This window comes from Leptodactylus fuscus, chromosome 2 (assembly GCF_031893055.1).
Source record: "Leptodactylus fuscus isolate aLepFus1 chromosome 2, aLepFus1.hap2, whole genome shotgun sequence".
In the NCBI taxonomy this organism is placed as follows: Eukaryota; Metazoa; Chordata; class Amphibia; order Anura; family Leptodactylidae; genus Leptodactylus; species Leptodactylus fuscus.
In genome coordinates, this window is record NC_134266.1 from 133173674 (window position 1) to 133194946 (window position 21273).

General features: G+C 38.4%; 1 protein-coding gene across 2 annotated transcripts in view; it reads left to right on the forward strand.

Annotated features, from left to right (window-relative positions):
* CSMD2 (CUB and Sushi multiple domains 2) overlaps nt 1-21273 on the forward strand; it is an 801202-nt gene that overhangs the window by 510 nt on the left and 779419 nt on the right. The gene's annotated exons all lie outside the window — the stretch shown is intronic.

Here is a 21273-nt window from a genome sequence, read left to right on the forward strand (position 1 = left end):
GTAAGACGATCCTGAGAGTCATTGCTGTGGGCACCCATAGGCGCTGTGCTGGTGAATGCTCAGTAAAGGGAGATGGATGCATGTAGGATGCTAATTATACAACCTGTCTGAGAGGCTGTGCACCTCACCATGTAATGCTATGGCTGAGAAAGCTGTCTGCCTACAGATATAGACAGATAGATGGATAGATAGCTAGATCTGGATGCATGTAGTCGTGCAGATGTGCTGCATGTGAGCTTGTATGATGTGCTGTGTTGTCTCATGTGTCTAGCAGTCCCATGCCTCAGCATGACATCCTCCGTGCTGTTGCAGCAATATGGGCATCTAGGTGTAGTCTGGAGGTGAACATCTTATACCTGTAGGAATCAACCTGCTAGGAACAAAATCCAATAGCTGAGGCTTTCTATCATCTTCTTTGGTCACATATTGAAGCCTTGGATTTCACATATGCTGCAGGCATAAATCACCTACCTTTATACATGCTGCATCTTCTTCAGCCCTACAGTACAGATACAGCAAACTTTGCATTCTGCATAGAACATCATGTACCTTTTGTTAACCAGTGGGCACACACAGCAACAAAATATTCACAAAGTGCTGCTTGGGTGTATTGGCATGGTATACAATACTATAATCTATATACTGCCAGGCACTTGGACTTGTGGAAATTTCCATTGCTCAGGCAAATATCCTGGGATTTTATATGCGTCTTGGTCTGTCACTGCCATTTCACAATTCCAGGCATCTGGAAGTAGCTTTCCCTATTAATTGATTCCCTAGACGTGACCTTTCGCCTTTATCTAGACATGATCTAGCCTGACCCTTGCTCATACTCTCAAGAGTGTAGATATTTACCAGCATGTGCCTACATTTAGGGCTATAGCAGCAATGTCAACCTTCTTTTTTTCTTATTACTTCATTTTTCATTGGTAGACCCTTGACTATGTTGATCTGCATATTTCTACATAAAATCTGAACAAATAAACTGCATAAACAGTTTTCTTTCGAGGAATTAATTCAAGGATTGCTAGCTTCCTTTTTTTATTTTACCCTGATTCATGAGTGTTTGCCCATTACACGAGGCCCACGGCCACTGATTCGTGGAGTAACAGTAGGCTTTTATGCAGCAATTAAATGTCTCTAATCCCATAATTGCAAGAAACTATCAGTCTGGATACGCAACATATGTAATGGCGAGGAGACTGTTTGATAACCTGTATTATTTTCTAATCCGATATTCTATAGTCTTTGAAAGTAAATAGCTCACATTGTGTAGAACTAAGGGGTACATGTATTGGTATGATAATTTAATTGAATATTGGACTAAGAGTTTGTGGATCAGTCCTGTAGGTTGCCTTTCAATTGTAAATGTCTGTATATTGATTAGATGGGGTATATCCATGAATATATATATATATATATATATATATATATATATATATATATATACTGTATATATGTATATATGCTATAGTACAATCAGGTATGTATACTAGTCTAAGTCTGTAGGAGCGCACACTGCATTATACTCAGAAGGATTCCTTAGTCTTTGGCGATTTCACATGCATTTGTAATTTTGCATGATAATAGAATAGACATGGAATACTGTCCTGTTGAATGCCATCACTATGCACGAAATGTCATTTATCAAATACCAGCCTGCATTTCACAAATAGATGTACAAGTGAAATTCTTCTCGTCGCTATCTGCATATATTGGTCTGTTTCCTGGGCACTGGTTCAAGCATTTTTAGTCATTTGCAGAATTCCATGACACAGGGAAGATTTGAAAAGGTTCCTGTGCTCATGTGCTGGCGGTGTGTATAGCACAAAACCTGTGCGTCTCATTTCATTGATTGTGATAGAGTATCATTATTCATAAATGATTCAGTTCCCACAGCAATGTTGCTCAGCTTTTTCGATTTCACCAGTGGACTGCCATACATACAATTTTTGATTTTGTGTTAAAGGTATTTTGAGGATTGTTCATATTTGTTCACAGGAGGACACTATACAACCTACAGAGTAGGGAGACAGTTTATGACCCTGTCCATCACCCACAATCTATAAGCCCACTGTAGCCCCTTCTTAGTCTCTCGCTTAATTGACTTTCAGATTTCTCATTAATGTACGTTGATATTCTCTTTTCAGTCAGCCAGCCCACTTTACTGCAAGGGTTAATCAAATAATACTCTATATTCTATAAATGATCTGCATGTTGTTAAATATGTTTAGAACAGGGGGCTGCCATCTTTAAAGTTCAGCTTCTCATTCTGGGTGATGTGTGTGACAACCATGAATGAGATATTCCGTGCACCTTGTGAATATGAGTAATTTTATCTACCTCACGTTACAAAATCTCACATGAATCTTAATAATTTATTAACTTTTATATGCCTAGCTGTGCCTCGGAGATTCTTAATATGCTCTTTATATCTGATATTTGTCCTTAACTCTAATTTACAAGGATGGTCTCCTACATATAACAGTCTATCCAAAGATCCAACAGAAAAAATGGAATGTCACTGTCCTAGTCCCAAAGAGTAATCCGCCCAGCACTTGAAGGAACCTTTTTAAGCCTTAGTGGTGACCCCTATTCTCCACTATAGAACCACATTCCCATCACAAAGACAAAGGGAATGGGGGCACTCACCTCATTTTCATATCATAAAAACACCTTTATTCCAGTTCCAAATATAAAAACAACCTCATAGTGAGAAAGGAGCAAGTAAAGCGTCTAGGCGATGGCCGTTTCGTGCCAAATAGCGCTTGCCCTGGCCCAAATTATACACTACATTCTTTCCCACTGGGTTTGTTGTCAACTAAGGCAGACCATACTTGGTCACAAAATGAAGGTGAACACCATATGTATATATGTGCCTTGACAGTAAGATTGATGCTTATTTATGCCTTAGTACTGATACGCTTTTTGCTTTACTCCTGAATGGCAGATATCATTTTTGACTGCACAGTAAAACACTTAATGCATCAATTCTCTTTCACCATTGCGTGGTTTCGTCAATGGCGTTGATCATAAGATTCCACTGGATCAGAATGAAACTCTACAACACATACACTGTCATCATTGCTGGGACAAGTATCCGGTTTTTTCATAGGTGTAGCTTTCTAAAATTGATGATTACATTATTCTAGTTGGCAGGAAACCTGATTCTCTACTTTAGTTATCATAAAATCCTTTGGTGGTGGTACGACACCAAGGATCCCTGTTGTCTATCTGTTTAAGTAGGCCACAGAGATGTGGTGAGCGTTATCTGTCTTCTCAGGCCAGTGACATCCTATTCATTGGTCACATGGCCATGTAGCAATGCATTTAAATGAATAGGACTGAGCTGCCTAACCAAGCACAGCTGCTTATACAATGCACGAACTGTGCTTGATATGCAGTGAAGATGCTACAATAATGGTCTGAAAGCAGCAGCCTCTTCAAACAGCTGATCATAGGGGAAATGGTTGTTAGACCAGGCCTATCTGATATTGATGACCTGTTCTAATGGTAGATAACACAGTCCTAGACAAACCCTTTAACTAATGGGATATAAACATTTAGGTACAATAACCATTTTTTGGACCAAAAACTCTTGTCCATACAATGTAGCCCCAAATCCTAACCCTAAAATCCCTTTGAGGCTGAGGCCCCACATTGCGGAATCACAGCTTTTTTTTGTTACATAATTTGTTGCGTTTTTTTGAGCCAAAGCCAAGAATGGCTATAAAAAAATGGGAAATATATAGGAAGCCCTTATACGTCTAACTTATGCTCAATCCATTTCTGGCTTTGGCTCAAAAGACCGCAACAAAATCTGGATAAAAAAAAAAGGTCTCCGCAACGTGGAGCCTCAGCCTGAGGATAAGTCCACTTGTCACAAAACACAGCTAAAAAAACATTGCATAAAATGCCATGGTGAAAATACGTACACTTTTTATTGCTTCTATGCTATTTTGTATATTTTCTCTCATGTTAGTTTATGGGGAAAATACAGTGCTTTCACAGGTAAAATTAGCATGTCATGTATTCCAGAAACATACACATTTTAGAAAATGGCGCATCTTCTGCACCGCGGGGATGAGATTAAATATAACCTCATTGATTTTGCTGAAACTTTAAAATGGAGCATATGTCTCCCACTGCCTTATTGCATTACCCCAAAATGTCACATTTATGCAACATGTGGCCTTAACCTACAGATGTCCTTTTACCTGTACTGACATCTAGTTTATTTTTAATAAATACTTGTATTCTTCATCCCATGGTTTGGCACAAATCCCATCATCACATAGTGGAAAAGTACGCACAGCGGACATGCTGCGATTTCCAAAACCATAGCAATTATGGAAATGCTGGCGATTTCCCTATCCTTTAATGGAAACAGAGGTTTCCTCTGCGGTCTTTCTACATAAAGTTCTGCAGGAAAAACTGTAATTCGTTGCCACTGCTGTTTTCTCACAGTGTTTTTTTGCTGTGTCCCACTACATGGTGCCTTAGCCTTAGGCCGGGGCCCCACGTGGCGTAAATGCTGCAGCTGCAAAAAAAGCGATTTACAGTATCTGCAAAGTAGATGCTACATGGTTCCTTAATCTAGGTCTACAAGTCATGGAAAAACTGAGTTTTTTTGTTCCAGATTTTGCTGCATTTTTTTGTGCCAAAGCCAAGAGTCACTTGAGAAGGAATGGGAAATATTAGGAATCATTAATAAGGAATCACTCATACTACTTCCTTCTGTTATATCCACTTCTGGCTTAACCTCAAAAAATGCGGCAAAATCTGGAATAAAACAAAACAGCTTTTCAGCAACGTGTAGCCTCAATCTAGTACAGTACTGCTAAAATGGTGCTAACAAAATCAGACTGCAGAGAGGCGCACCTCTGTAACTAGTGGAATGGTAACTCGCAGTTGTCAGTTTACTGATACATATTCAGGAATATTACAGCAGATATCAACTAATAATTATTAAAGAACATGCTTTATATGGCATTTGTAGCCAAAATTGTATTTAGCAAAAGGGACATGTCAGGAAATCTGGAACAACGGACCTTCCCTAGATCCAGCAATATATAGAGGGGCTTTTGGCAGTGGTTTATCTGAAAATTCCCTACCCTTCTAGCATATTAGTTGATCCTAATATTATTATGACTATTTTGTTCCAGATTCCTTATTTACTGCTTGCTAAAAGCTGGACAAGCTTTCAGGGCAGATGATCCATACACCCACCATCTTTAGTTCTGAAGTTTAGCAGAACAAACAATCATTATTTATTTTACAAACTTCCCAATTCTTTCCACCATCATTTTCTCTATTCACATGCAGTTCTAATTGCAGAGTCGGTTGACCACTGTGCCATATATCTGTAGTAAGATCAACAGTACCACATAGTCAGCAGTCTACACCAGATCCAATTACCTGTACGGTAAAATGCAGTGCTAATTCAGTGCTTCCCATGAAGATGTCTTGTCTGCCCAGACAATGTCTCAGTCCTGCTTATGAGGGTGATAATATAAACAGGACCCTTCACCACCTCCAACTCAATACATACTTCAATAGACACTGTTCAACTGAATCTAGCTCAGATGGATTTTTTTCTCTAACCCCAATAGTTCTCAAGAAATCATTTCTGATTATTTTTGGCACAAATATGTCCTCTGATGTCAGGTGGGTGGTCCTAGGCTGGAGCAGAAAGAAAGGGAGTGCACACCTAGTAGAAGAGGGTATAATGGTTCTGAAACTACCAGAAATGATTACTCAGAATGGTAGGGGTGATGCTGGGTTCACACCAGCGTCTGGTCTCCGACGGAGAAGACGGAAACCTGTCAGACCGAGTCTGGCCGTGAGCGCCGGTGAGCGTTTTATGCTCTCCGCTGCGAAAGCGTTTTTTTTAAATCCAGACACAAGTTCCTGTATGTCCAACTTTGTGTCCAGTTAAAAAAAACGGTTTTGCCGCGGAGAGCACAAAACGCTCACTGGCACTCATGGCTGGACACTTTTCAAACCCATTCATTTGAATGAGTTTGAAAAATGACTGCAGTTTTCCGTCTCCTGCCCAGTTTTGGGCAGGAAATAGAAACCTGAAAGTGGAGACCCCGGGCGCAGATGTGAACGAGCCCTTAGAGAAAAAATTATAAATGTGCCAGAATTGGTGGAGCCACAACTATTGAAGGACGCAAAATGTTGGATTTGATGAAGGTTGCAAAAACACTTCTGTAAAGTAATTTTTCATAAAGTTTACACTCATTGGCCTGTCTCAAGAACAATAAAAGTCAGAGTTGTAAGATTGAGTTCATTTCTGTGGTAGAAGTTCTATCAGTAGCAGATTCACAAACCCCATAAGAGAAACACAAAGGACCCCATTATAGCCAATAGTATCTGTCGGACTGCTTTGGTGTCTGTCTTGTAATGGACTCATCCTCAGCTCATATTCCTTTTTTCTTTTTTTTTGTGATTAAACAAAAATGGAATGACTGCTGCAGGTGTGAAGCCAGCCTTATATTGGAAATGACAGGTTATGAAATAAAAGTGGTGACAAAGGTACTTATCTATTTTCCCACCTTGGAAGCACACAGAATTTTAAGTTTGAAATCTTTAAGGTTTTGCATCTTTTCTTGGATTCTGGAAGTCCTTATGAATCTTCATGTGGATTTGTAAATTTGCTCTTATATAATCACTTAAGTCCTTCCCTATTTTTAGTCCTTATAGTATTTTACATTTGTAGTGCATTTGAAAAATGTTTTTATGTGAAACTGGAAATACTGGAATTCTGGAAAAAATTACCATGTAACCTTACCATGAATTTTCATTGTTAGTGGCAGCACAGTTCTTAAAGGGGTATTCCCATGTCGCATACTCACCAGTCTTCACTGCTGTAAAATCTTCTTTCTTCCTGTTTTTTTGCGTCATTTGGTGGGCGGGGTTTCATATGCAACCTAACATTTAGCTCCATCCCAAATTAGCATGTAGCTCCGCCTACCACATAACGTGATCCTATGGGGTGGCTGAAGGGCCTGTGATGTCATCAAAGGTCCTCAAACAACACTATATGCACAATATTGGACTACTGCACAGTATTGGACTACTGAAGTACAGGCAGGAGCAACTCCATTCTGTGTTACATACAGAGACTGCCTGTCTCTACCATAATGGTCACAATTGAATTAGCCAGCCTGATAACTGGGAGAACAGAAGACGAGTTCAGAAATGAAAGCAGCTACTCTCCCCTATCTGAGAGCAGGAAGCTAGATCTCGTGGTGTAGACACAGGAATAGCTAGAAACACAGGCTCGCTTCTGTGCAATTAGCCCCTCCTCCCTCCCCCCTGAGAGCAGGCAGATACATCACTTGACTTTTGAGCAGATAAGTCAAGAGATGTGTCAACAATGAATTGAATAAAGTAAAATAGTGGACAAACAAAGCAGTTTTGCTGAAGCAGTTCATTTAGGAAAAGTCTTACATCCACATTAACAAGCAGTATAGATAGGATCCTTGTGAGGGGACAACCCCTTTAAGGGGCAGGGCAATGTCTTATTGGTGAACAATGATATGCGACTTTTTTTGGGATTCACACACCACTCTCCTGTAAAAGGGGGCACAGTGAGGGTCTGTAGAGGGAGGAGCTGTAATGATGTTGTAAGTCTTTGACAGCTATGAGATCGCATACATTTCCCTTCAGACACGCAGGGGGTGCGACTCATTTTTTAGGAGGCATGTGTCTTATATGAGTCTCGCCTCTGTCAGCGATGGGTCAATTAGCGTTGACACCAGTTTTCATAAATCTGCCCCTGTAAGTTTACACCTGTTTTTCAGAGGAAAATGCCTCAGTATATTATTCCCCAATATTTGGACTCTAATGAATTTTCCCTCAAACATGTGGTTGCTGGCACTTTTTTAGTCCACGTACGATACAACAACGCTTCCATTTTGCTTGTCTTATTTTTATTCAAATGTACCTGCGCATGCTATATCCAAGGCTTATTACATAACTATAGTTGTAGAAATAGTCAAATAGTTAACACTTTTTGCTTGCAAAAAGGCTATACAGATATCAACTTTGTAACTTACAGGTAGATCCAAGAAAAGAAAGAAAGAATAATAGAAAGATAGAATGATAGAAAGGCTGTAACATGTCCCAAAGTCCACATATTTTTTGTACGGTGTGTATGGGACTTTGAATAATTGACAATGCACAATACCATATCATACCATGCAAAAGCAAGCATATTTGAATCCAGACACTGGTCTAACAGACAACTCTTCATAGTGTTGAGAGTAACTACTTTCGATCATCTTCACAGCCCGTTTTACAGAATTACTTCTCATTGGCCGGCAGTGACATTAACATCCCTTCCTCTGTGTTAACAAACACAACTGCAGCCCCCAGTAAAGAGATAGGCAGTGAATATCCTCTGTATTAATTACAAAGATTGTCTGTATTGCCTCTCTCCAATTCTGTAATACATTGTTTGAGACCTGTTATGTTAACATTAGAGTATATCTCCTAACACAATGCCAATTCCAAAAGGCTACGTAACTGTTCTGAGAAGACTCGTCTGACTTCAGTGTGGGCGGACACATTCTTATTGGAGAAATGGTCAGAATTATTGATGACTCAGCTTACAGGTTATTATTTACCATCATTAAAAGAACATTAGACCTGCACTTTATCTTATCTACAGGTGAAGTGTAAGCTAAATAAATTGTATTGTTAACTGTGGGCCGCCATTTCAGGCTAAGGAGAGATATCTTGTACGTTTGACAGAAAAACCTACACCCTTTATTATCACTACTTTATTGTACATTTCAGGTTTAGAAAATCTGGAAATATTTCCATATATGTAGCAGCTACTATAGTAGACCCAACTGTCCATATTTTACACTATTGACTATTCAGTTTCATTTGCTGCTGTGCAATACAGTCACATACTCAGTGTCCCTTCTAGTAGAGAATGTATAACCAAATGCAGGTACTCCCAGTGAGCAGCCAACCTCCAAGGGGTCTAGTAGCCAGATGTTGGTCAGCTTTATTAAATCGAATGGCAGCTTAGAATAGAAGGAGAGATGCTGAGCTTAAAAATAACATTTTCAAAAGCCATTACAAGCAGATAATTGGAAATATTTGTATTGATGGCACTACCCCCTTAAGAGTTTGGTTACAGAACAGCCGGGAGCCAGCAATATAGTGAAGTCATGGTAGGCAAGTTACATTTATTTATAATTGGTAGGGTCATGGACGGTCGGTGAGAAACTTGTATCTTTTTTGTGTAAAAATCATACAGCTGCTGGATAAATATGTGAATCGCCCAAAAATCTTTGCAACTAATGATATTTCCTTTGTTCTCCCTGTTTGTTTTAAATGCTCTCATGTGAATCCGTTCTCTGTTTAATTGACTGTACGCAATAGCGTTAATCACATCTGACCGGACAGGCAGACTCATGTGACCATCACCCTAGTACACCAGGTGTAGGGTATGAATTGCAGCTGAATGGATATCTATATAGTTGCCTACTAATGTACATAGCTGAACTAGCTATGTTATTATCCTACATATTACGGTCTGTGTACTAAAAAGTACCCATTAGGAATTTACTGATTGGTCTGTGAATTAATGAATAATAATTGTGTACAATCTAATTTCTTGACTATATGTAAATAGAGACTCTCATGATTCATCCATTGAAAGTGAGTTAGCCAATGTAATTTTATTAATTTTAGTAAAAAATTTAAATATAGGTAAAGAAGACGACTGTCAAATGTTCTTATTGTTGACACCTTAGTGCAGTGATTCCAGTGACAGTTCGGAGGGGTAATTGGTGCATGTCTCTTTTTCACTACATCGACATCCTTAGTATGTAGTTGATAGAAGGCTTTATCTTCCTGCTCTATCACTCAGACATCAGCTAGTGATGCCTGCTACATTGATCTGCAGAGAAAAATCCGGAGGATCTCAGAGCTTCAGGGGACCAAGGATGGGTTTGTTTCTAATTTACTGTATATAACACACCTACAGTGTGAGGCCACGGTTGTTTGGAGGAGTCACTGAAGAACATTATTATTACTACGTGTCTGAGATCCACTGGGGGACAATATTGTTTGTGTGGGGGCCACTGGGGGACATTATTAGTTGTCTGGGTGCAAATAGGGGACATTATACAAGAATTGATACAGAAAGTATATTGGAAAATTCTACAACTTTTTACTATACAAACAATAACATTGGTCTTTCAATATTTGTGTGAAAGTGACCATCCCCTAAATTTGCTGATAATGTGTATATGATAACATTAGGGTAAATTCATACACTGTGGAATTGCTGCAGATCTTTAGTGTGTGATTTTGTGATTTTCAGGGATTCCAAAGAACACTAGTAGTATTAATTTATCATAATGTAAAAGGTGAATTTTAGAGATGGAAATACTTACAAGGAGACTTACAGAAGGCAATATTGCATACCATACTGCAATGCAATATTGCATAGATAGACATACTTAGACAATGCATACTTAGACATTAGCAATAAATGTACAAATTAAAAAAAAAATCCCTCTACATATCTATCTATTTTTTTTAGCAGAATTCTAGATTTGGTAGTCAAGAAAACATACCCACCAGTACCACCTTGTCTTCATGTATTCTGAATTGATTTTTCACAAGTGCAAAGCTCAAAGGGAATCCATCATCTGGAGAAATTCCTTTATCATGGCAGGTATTCTCTGCAGTACTTGTAGAGATGTAATCTCTATGGCACTCTAAGAAAATCATCATCCTGAACTAGGTTTGAGGGACCAAACAAGAGGTACAAATGCTTCTGCTGAGATGTTTACCTTAGTTCGTCCAATACAATGTCATTTAACCTTTTCAGTTCAAGTACCCCTAGTATCAGGAAGTTCCAACCTCATACCCCCAAGAAAGTGATGAGTTACAAATGTTACCAAACTAAAGCTATTCTCATACTTGTAACCAGACTATGTATAGAGTCTATGTTGCAGTTTTTCTGTTGACATGTTTGTTTAAGGACTAGTTTTTTTGCAGATTGAACTCTAGTTTTTATTGATGCCATTTTGGGATTAGTGTGACTTTTTAATTGAATAATTTTTATTACGTTTTACACAGGAGAAGTAAACAATTCAGGAATATACAATAACAAATATAGATGAGAAAATACAGTTGTGAATGACATAATGTCTGTAGGATGCCATAGAAGTGCATATAAAACAGCATAAATGCTGCAAATAAAATGACCACATATCCAGAAAAAAAAACCATATACATTCCATTCAATGAGATCAATAGACTGTGATAAGTGAAAAATATTAGGGAAAGGGAAATAAAGGGGGTGGGTAGAGAAACGGGAAAACTAGAATTAAGGCCTAACCTGAGGTTAAGCTGAGATCCTTAAAAGCCTTAAAATTTAAGATCATTAAAAACATGTACCACACAGATATAGGAGTACATTGTGACTATGGGATGGGTCTGACTAACAGTTTGGTGGTCCCTAAGATGGTAGGTTCAATACACCCACTGTTGGAGACAGTAAAAGCCATTTACCTTCATGAGAGAGGAAATTAAGTTATCAGAGTTGGGAAGAGATGGATCGACTTCCCCCACGAGGTATGAAATTTGCTCAAGCCCCGGTGCTGACTGGCAAAGATTTGGTCAAATTGGTAGTTTTTAGGTATCATAGAGATCAGCGGAAACAGAGAAGGACACACGTTAGTTTTCCATCTATGAGCAAATTAGAGAGCCCCCACATTGAGAACCTGACATAGCATGATTCTGTCTTTAACCAGTACATTATGTATGTCTAGCAGTCGGAGGCCCATTTCTGGCATCTTAGCAATATTAATGCAAAATTGTTTGTTCAATAAGGAAAAAACAGATGGTACCCCTAAACCCCCATGTAAGCCCCTCTTACACATTAAAGATAACCACCCTTAGTCTGGAGCAGTTCTGGGTAAATGTAATCATGTGTTTGTAAAACTGACCAAAAACACTCCAGGGTATCAGAACCACCAGGGTTCTTAAGTAGTAAAGTATTCATGGGAGAATCAACATTATATAAAGCACTATTCTACCCATCCAGCTATGCTTAAATTTAGTAAGATTGTTGAGTTCTAGTTGGAGGGCAGAAAGTTGTTCAAGGAAGTTTTCTTTAATGAAATTTTTGGGGTCAGAGGTTAGTTGAATACCTAAATAGGGTTTAGAGCCATTGAAAAGGAAAGTTTTCTTTAATAAATTTAGATGCTTCCTCATATAGATTCAAACCCATATTTGGGGCTTAGATTCATTTACTCTGTAGTAAGTCCACCAAAAGGACAGGGATAAGATTACATTGTGAGCAATTATGCTGATCCTGTGATCCCTAGGCCCGTGTGAATACCAGTCAGACCAGGTTAAGAGTGGACAACCTCAGCCAATGGTTCCATGACCAAGGAAAATATCAGAGGGGAAAGAGGACATTTTGCGACATTTGCGACATTTTGATTGCTTTTTATTTTATTTTTATGGTAGTGGGATAAACAAAAAGAACAATTCTGATAATTATTTTTATGTTGATTGTGCAGGCTAAAGTACATGATAGCTATTTTCTCTCTTTATAGATATGGAATTACCATTTTTTTCTTTTTTTTTGTTTGCTATAGCGTGGACATAAAATGACAACCAAAGTATTAAGTCACAGGGTGATAAACAGTTAATGGAGTTTGTTGCTCCACAGCTGTAAAGAAAACTATAGCTCCGGGGCAACATAGTGGTTAGCACTGCAACCTTGCAGCGCTGGAGTCCTGGGGTCGAATCCCGCCAGGAACAACATCTGCAAGGAGTTTGTATGTTCTCCCCGTGTTTGTGTAGATTTCCTCTCATTCTACAAAGACATACTGATAAGGAAAAAAAATAAATGTACATAAAATGTACAAAAAACCCCAAAAAACTTTAGTTCACCAACAGGAAGTTATAGAGGGGGAAAATAGATAAAAGGAAGCAATGAAAAGTTAATTTATTTGCCTTGATATGATGTATAGTGTGTGATATTTCAGGGAAGAAGTATGTATACATAGTGGTGGCACCCTTGTGCTAGGTGGTAGGATGGCAGGGGTAGTTTATGCTAAGTAGAGAAGCCCGCTTGTTCGTTTCACGGACTCCAGTTCAGGCCTTGCCTAGTACTGAGGGAGAGTAGCCTTCCTGACCTAACATGTATAACTCTATAGGTATAACTGCTCACACATTAGTGTCCAAGGGATCAGCAAAAAAAAACCAAACATTGCTCGCCACTAAAGCAGTGGATTTTCTCAGCTGGTGTACCTATTGAGACTGCAGTTTGGACCCCATAGGGTATATGTACCACTGGTTGAAAATCATTGATCTAATAGACATCATTAAAACCTCAGTTCAGTGACAAAACAACATGTGACTTATAGTACAGATCATACAACCTAGCTTGTAATATATGTCAGTCATTTGTTAATAAAATAACATTACTTTTTTTTTCCATCACCCGAGAGTGTAGTTTCCAGATAGACCTCTCTGAAGACCAGGACATGGTAGGTAGGGCCCTCTGCTAAGTCGGGCGGCATTGTTTATGAACTAAAGGATGGGTGCAGATTAGAAAATAAGAGTTAGTGTGCATAGTGGCAGAGGTCTTTCTAAGGGGCGCTTTCTGTGAGGGAATTGGGCTTTAGGTATTCACTTATGCATTGAGCTAGTTAGTAGGGCCCACAACTGCAAACTGCACAGAGACACCGGCAACAGGAAATTAACAGGCAAATCAATCACCCTGGCCGGGCATTTATCTCATAAGGCTTGGTCTGTGTCAGATAAGACCAGGCAGAATAAAAATGTATCTCCAATCAGAAAATATTGTTTCTATTTGGCAGGCCATTCCCTCTTTAGCAACATACAGGTATACATATTTTTCCTTGACCTCAAAATAAAATCAGTTTTAACAAAAATTGAACAGTTGGACTCTCCCATTGAGCTGCATTTTAAAAATTACATAGTAGATTAAAGTCTACAAGAGAAATAATATATTTTTTTTTTAACACTATGCACATTGAACAGGTTACATGAGGTAACAGGCAACATTGTAAGTCTACTCAATATCCAAACTACAGATCACAGCATTTTACATAATCTGTGATTTTACATTCCATATTTACAAACGTAGCTACTATTATGCTAAAATGATTCTTTTGTATATAGAGACAGCGACCTGAGTTTAGATAATTCAGTAGGTTTACCTGCAGCCCAATGGAAAACTACCATTTGTGCTAAATGACTAGCTCAGCATGAGGTATTGGCATACAAAGTCTTGCTGTATTACTATCTCTGTGCAACAATATACAAAAGATACAAGTAAATTTGTTTTGCTTGGAGAATTGTGTTTAGTTGCTAGTGCCATACAACGTAAAGTGAAGTCTAAATATGTAAAGGATGACCGACCATGGTCAGAGAAAGGAAGGATCAGGCTTTATAACCTTCTTTGTCAGACCTTGCTACACGCACTCAGACGATACCTTTTGGCAAAACGTCCATTGGGGTTATCCAGGTGGGTTTATCAGGCTTGGCTATTGTTGTGTTTCTTTTTCGATGTTTTTTTTGTTTTTTTTTTGCATGTATGTTGTACATTCCTTTTCCTATGCATTAACTTATAGCACATGCTTTGGATGTAATTTGCATAAGTTGGCGTGTCATACTATATCTAATACCCTTTATTTCCTCTATTTATTTGCTTATTACTTCATCCCTGTATGTCCCACTGTATGTAGGTCCACTGTATATACTCAAGTATAAGCCAAATTTTTCAGCACACCTTTTGTGCTGAAAAAGCCCCTTGGCTTATACTCAAGTCAGTCAAAAAAAAAAAAAAATATTTTTTTTTATTTTTTTTTTGGGGGGGGGGCACTGGGGCGTCCCTAGTGCTGCAAGAAAACTCTCCAGCGATGGCCTATGTCTTCTTCCGGCACGCCCTCTCCACGATGTCTTCTTCCAGCTGGGCAGAGGCGACTGCCCAGGCCTGCGACCATTTTCTTGTGGCCGCTTACATGAGCGTACTGTGTAAGCAGCCACAAGAAAATGGCTACAGACACGCGCAGTCTGTGCATGGCGCGTGCCATTTAAATCCAGAAGAAGCCATCGGAAGAAGACATCAATAGGAGGCATGCCCCCAGTGCTGTTTGAGCGTTGAGGACCGCCCCCAGTGCTGCAAGAAAACATATTTACATACCCTAAAGGTAGGAGAAGAATAGCCTTTCTTAAGGCTATTCCTATGTGTTAGGAAGAAAAAAATCTATTTTAATGATTGAATCCCTTTACTAAACATAAATTTACTTTATTTTAAGTTTTTGGTTTACTTTAGTTCTACATGCACCACTTATAGAATATATTGATTTAGATATTGGCCTTTATTGTGTTTGTTAAATTCCTGTGTTTTTGCAGATATTAAAATTGGTGGGAATCAACTATTCACACAAAAAGATATTTTCTATACGTCTAGTTCTTATTTTCCTCATCTGTTATGATGTTTCACTTGTCATACAATTATTTTGGTTAAAATCAGCCCTTTTGATGATCCCAGAAAAAACTGTATGTCCTTTATCTAGTGCCATTGAGCATGTATGTACAGTTTGAATGCCTATGATAGCTAATGTGGCCTAATATGTATATGGCTGTGATGGCTTCATGATCCTTTATCAAATGTTCATTCAATCATTCATTCATTTATTTATTCATTCATGTAATATTTGCTTAACCATCATCCAACTTCTATCTAATGTGTCAATGGTGTCCAACGTGCCTTGATGGCATTCATTGTGTAATGGATCTTGTACTGTACTTTTTATAAACTTAATCCATGATGTAGATAGGAATAGAATCTTATAAGAGATGAGTTTTACTTTTTCTTTATTTTTTTTTTTTAAATTAAGAAAGCTTTTTCCATTACAGTCATTTACAGAGGGCTAAGCGGCAAACATTTAAGGTTCATTGAGTCCTCAGTTGATGAATAAGAATAATCATCATCATCATCACAATTTACATCCAGTAGAGTCAATGGACCATTTGTATTTTAGAGAATCAGTTGAGAATTTCCAAAGATTTTCCCATCTGTCGTTGTCTAATGACATGTAAGGATAACTGTATTGATATGTTTGTATAGCTATATTTTGTAAAGCATCTCATATTTATTGTTTGGCCTGGTCTACAAAAATTCTAACACAATATATAGCCTTTCCTCCTTAATACCTTTTTTCCTGTGCTCAAGTCGTCCTGCATTTCTTTATCCTATGAGAGAATGCAATAATGTATCCTTTCCTGTTTACAGATTTCTCATCAGTTTCTATAACCACTGAGCCAACTTTTCCTCCTTTGTGATTTCAAATGAAATTCCATTAAAACATGATCTTCTCCTTAGGGCTGTAAACTAAGTATATGTATGTGTTCTGCATTTCTAAATAACCAGACAGGAGGGATGTGTAGCCAAAACCACAATCTGCTGGAAGGTATAGTTAATGTTTTTAGGCCAGAACCCAAATTAAGTCTGTAAATCACCTTCACAGCCTGTTCATTTAAGATTAATTAGTTAATACAAGTCTTTGTTTTAATTACTTTCCCATTGTCTACACAGTAAGTGTAATTTAATTAAATAGAATTAATAGAAACTATGGAAATTGTACACAGCAATGATATTGGAAATAATTAGATTATTAGTTAGCAGTAAACAGCAAAGAATCATGGATTCTATCTAATGTGCCCTGTTTTGTGCCCACAATGCGCCCATTTTTGCAATGATTTGGTTAAAGAAGGAAAGTATGTCTTTTCTTAGCTTTGTGTTGACATTTATGAAAAAGCACAGTCACAAACACGTGGCATCTTGCAGTGTTCTGGTAATATTTCATACACTTAGGCTTGGTACGGACACATGTTGCTCATTAATCTTATGTCACTGCGAGTAAGCACTAGATAATGCTGTAAATGGTCATTATATGTATTCGTTGTTACCAACAAAATTAAGATTTGCTGCATCATTAAAATTGCATTAACCTTCAGAAATATGAAAATGATGGGGACAAATGATCGTTGTACAGAAAATACCTTCAATTTAAAGAAAATGTCAGGAAAATATGGAACCGGATTTCCAAAAGTCTTTTGTCTGCAGATGTTCTTATGTCATGTCTCAAACAAAAGACCATTCTCTGAAAGGTAATGGAGTTGTCTCATGAGGACAACCCCTGATTGTGTGCCTTGTTTGGGTATAGAGATTTCATGGGGGTATTTTGCTTGCTATATCCCTCTATAAACCTAAATAGAGAGCCACTCTGTAGGGGAGTCTCCCATCAAGCTATCCAGGCACTGTATTATGTGGTTGGTAACTCATGTGAATGACCACCACATAACACTACTATGCAATTCCCTACATTGATGACTAACTGACTTACACAGGCAGAATTTTTTTTTGCTTGGGGTGCCAGGAATGTGGGTCCGGTTGATCAGTTGAATGGCCCATGGGTTGCATTTTGAAAGGGTTTGTCTTTGAAGAAAGCTCCTTAAGGCCAGGGCCCCACCTTGCGGAAATGCAGCTTTTTTTGTTGCAGATTTTGTTGCGTTTTTTTGAGCCAAAACCAGGACTAGATTGAGCAGAAGTTAGAAGTATAAAGACTTCCTATATATTTCCAATTCCATTTGTAGCCATTCTTGGCTTTGGCTCAAAAAACGCAACAAAATCTGCAACGAAAATAAGCTGTGTTTCCGCAACGTGGGGCTTCAGCCTAAAGGATCAATAACCTGACAGCATGGATCCTTTTTGGTGGTGTCCTGTAGATACTTTTCCTAGAGAAGAACACTTGTAATAGAGTATTACTCTATAATTACCCCATGGGTACAGCTGAGATATTGTATGGGTTGATAGCAGTATACAACCACCATATGGGTCTCCAGCAATCCCATAGAGATAAATGGAATGGTAACATACATATGCAACTTGCTGCTTCATACTTACAGTCTCCCATTGTCTTGATTGTTGAGGAACCAGCAGTTGACCTCCACTGACCAGAGATATCGCTTCTTCTGTGAATAGGAGAATAACCCTTTAATATAGTACCTGTTTACATGTTCCTCTTCTTTATATATGGATCAGTGGTATTGAACACTGGAATATCTAATATATACAGAGGATAGTAAAATGGCTGTGCTGATAAATTCTCATTCCCTACTGTGTAACTATCCACTTTAGCTTAGAAACCATTGCCTGGTTAAGATAATTTAGTAGGTTAGACCTCTGACATGAAGGGCTTTAATAAAATATCATTGCCTTATCAACCTTTATAGGCAGACTCAGCAGTACCTGCTGTTGAAGGATATAACTGACCACTCTGCTGCAAATTTTATTCTGAAGTCAGGAAAAGGTCATGGAATTAATTGGCTATGTCATTTATGATAAAATTGTAAATGAAAGAGTATGAGGCACTAATTGTAGGAGCCGTGAAGCACGCTTCATTGACTTCTGCCTTGTGAAGGTATGTGAGGTATCTAAGCAGTGCGACCAACTTCTGCATGCAGTAGAGGCATATGTCAAAGGCTTAAAGGGGTATTCGGCTGCTCACGTCTACCTACACATGGCCCCTGTTGCACTCCTATCTGTGCAATGTACGGGTGCCACATAAAGTGCATACAGAGTGAGAGAAGGGAAGGACATGTACAGACTTGAGTGCAACTGCAATGTTCAGATCAGTGAGTCCCATACAGAGAGAAGGAGTATTTTTATTTCATTTACATACAAGCAGTTATAAATCCTTCTTTTTTATTTAATAAGAGTACAAAATAAAGAAATACAACTTGGAGAAACCCTTTTAAATGTGAATCGCACTATCAACATTTGTGGCATATCTACAGGTTACAGGTTTCATCTGCATTCAGAGCAGCGGCCTCTCGACCCCACTGTACCTGATGTGGCCACTGCTGGCAATGAATTGAGTAGTGGAAGGCATGCTAGAAGTTATCTGAGAGAACCACACAACCGGACAGCCACATCTCCAACCTTCATTACCTGCTTTCCGCCATCTTACTAAGCTGGAGGGGTCATGGGACCTGTTCACACATCTAGATGACCACAGCAGCACAGGCAGACAAACATTTTTTTTTTAACTGTTGAAGCATCTTCCATCAGATTGGCATTTTTTCGTTAGAGGCGGGAGGGTTTTATAGATACTAACGAGCGACAGCCTTTCAGCATAGAGAAAGTGAAATGAGCAATATGTGTTTGTCTTCTCTGCAAAACATGTGAATGCTTTATCACCAGCATTGTGCAGGGTCCTTCTCAGGCTGTGTTCACATGGTGCATTTTACCCAAAAACCAGAAAACCAGAAAATTTTGGTTTAATGCATATTGCACATTTTCTGTTAGTACAATAAACCTCATTTCAATCCTGAAATATTACTGTGTCCATCAGTTATTAGATATATCAAACTGAAATGGCTGTTATAAACACCAAAATATTTAGAACTAAAAATGATTAAGATTAATAGGGGTGCCCAAACTTTTTCATAGGACTGTATGTGTATAATAATAATATTAATAATAACTTTATTTATATAGCGCCAACGAATTCCGTAGCACTTTACAAATTAGCGGACAAATGAACAGACAATATGAGACATTACAATGTGACAAAGAAATAAACATCAAAACAGTAGGAATGAGCGCACGGCAAGAGCCCACATTCTCTGAGCAGGTAGGGGGACACAAGAGGTTGGAGGGCTTGATATTTACTTGGCATATACTTGTGATACAAAATGTGTAACGTCATAAACTTCAGGATGATATGTTGCTGGCAAATTTTAAAAAATTACTGCTTAACAGATGTAGTCACCCAACAAACAAGCAAACACTTGTTTACTGAGGGACGGCATCTGTTCTGCAGAATAAAAATATCATTTGTTGGCAGCACATCAGTGACACATTTCGGGTGATGCTACATGGGGAACCAAGTGCAGTCAGTACTGTGGCACACTCACTTAAAGGGATTGTCCCATGAACATAATCATACTTACTTTTCTAGACAATTGAAAGTTAAACATTTTTACAAACATCATTCAATATCGTATCATTTTAACAATATCATTCATTTTTAAAGAATTTTTGTAATTAATGTAGTGTTGACATGATTGCCTGGTGTCTTGATCGGTTGCCAATGGATATGATTATTAATGCAGGACCTTTCTATGGGCAGAAAATCATTCATAATTTCCCTATTGTGGCTGTGATATTTTTTCATACGTGTACTGTAGTGTCCCTGCCTGATAATCTGTCCACAATAAGAAAACATTCTTGGGTTTCTGACAAGTGCCAAACCATACAATGTCTTTGCATTCATGGTCATATCCATTGGCAACCAATGGTCAGAGAAAATCTCTAAAACCTTGTAAAAATTTTAATAACATACATTTGTAAATATGTTCATCTATTAATTGTCTACAAATTGAAATATGATTATGTTCATATTAATAAGAATACTCCTTTAAGTAAGTGAAAACACTAAGTGAATAGTGGCCTTACCTTATTACTTGCCAGACAACTTTGTGTGTTACTGCAGGACCAGTAAGGGTCATTCACACAGAGTTTTGTGGCGAGGATTTAGGCGAGGAAAAAATCTGCTTCAGGAATTAGGAAATGGTTTTTTGAAGTGGTTTTTGGAGCATTTTTTTAGGCTCTTTTAGTTTTTATTTTTTTTTACTCCAGCACAGTGTATGGACCTTGAAAAAAATGCTAGCAGTTTTTCTGCGTGGTTTTTGCCAATTCTCCGCCCAAATCCGCGACGTGGATTTTCCACCTCCCATTAACTGCGTTGGTTTTTGCAGACGCATTCCGCCTGAAGGAAGCTTTTTTTTCCGCTAGCAGAAAAATTCCACAAGTGGAAAAATAAAGCGAGCGGAACCCATAGAACTCTATGGGGAGGTGTTCTTTCCATATGGATTCTGACGCGGATTCTGCCTCAAAATCAGCGCCCCAAAACTCTGTGTGAATGGCCTTAAGGGTCAATGCTCACTGCGTTTTTTGGCGAGGATTTTGATGCTTAATCCATGTCAGAATGCCTCCAAAAAACACCTCACCATAGAGTTCTATGTATTCCACTAGCTTTTTTTTTTCGCTAGTGGATTTTTTTCCACTAGTGGAAAAAAAAAGCGACATGACCATTCTTCAGGCAGATTCCGCGTGAAGAAATAACAGGAATCAATGGGAGGCGGAAAAACCGCTAGAGGTTTTTGACACTGTTTTTGATG